Here is a 506-nt window from a genome sequence, read left to right as displayed (position 1 = left end):
ACTACGTCAGGCTATCTATGTAGTGCATCAAACTATAAAACCCTTCTGCATCTACTGTCCCTATTGCTAGCATGTCTGTTTATGTCAGCTTACAGATGTTTTGTGTAATGGCCTCAACTTTTCAGTTATCACATCCCGTCCTTCTGAGCCCACTAAAGAAGTCGATGCTACAGTACTCTTCCATGCAGCAAGATTAAATAGGGGCTATTTAGGTGATACCTATTGAGTGTTTAAATTTACAAACAGAACCTCATAAAGTGTATTCTGCATCCCTTTGCAGACTGGACAGATTCATGTTTCTGCTATGGCAGGCCTTTGCCCTTGAAGTACTTCTCTCATAAATACCAATGAGGCATCGCTTAAGAATGAGAAGTAGTGCCCCCTAGTGGGTGCTAGTAAAAATATAACATAGAAACAAACATAAACTTCTTACAATTAAATATAAAATTTGATATCTAAACATATTGGTCAATCTGCTGACAAGCGTTTGTTTAATAACTGGTATA

General features: G+C 37.7%; 1 protein-coding gene across 1 annotated transcript in view; it reads left to right on the top strand.

Annotated features, from left to right (window-relative positions):
• Positions 1-506, top strand: part of bean1 (brain expressed, associated with NEDD4, 1) — a 44248-nt gene that overhangs the window by 4610 nt on the left and 39132 nt on the right. The window lies entirely within an intron of this gene.

The sequence above is a fragment of the Cyprinodon variegatus genome, unplaced genomic scaffold (assembly GCF_000732505.1).
Source record: "Cyprinodon variegatus isolate N-32 unplaced genomic scaffold, C_variegatus-1.0 Scaffold232, whole genome shotgun sequence".
Classification (NCBI taxonomy): Eukaryota; Metazoa; Chordata; class Actinopteri; order Cyprinodontiformes; family Cyprinodontidae; genus Cyprinodon; species Cyprinodon variegatus.
Note: the sequence above shows the minus strand (reverse complement) of the source record. Positions and strands in the feature narration are given on the sequence as shown.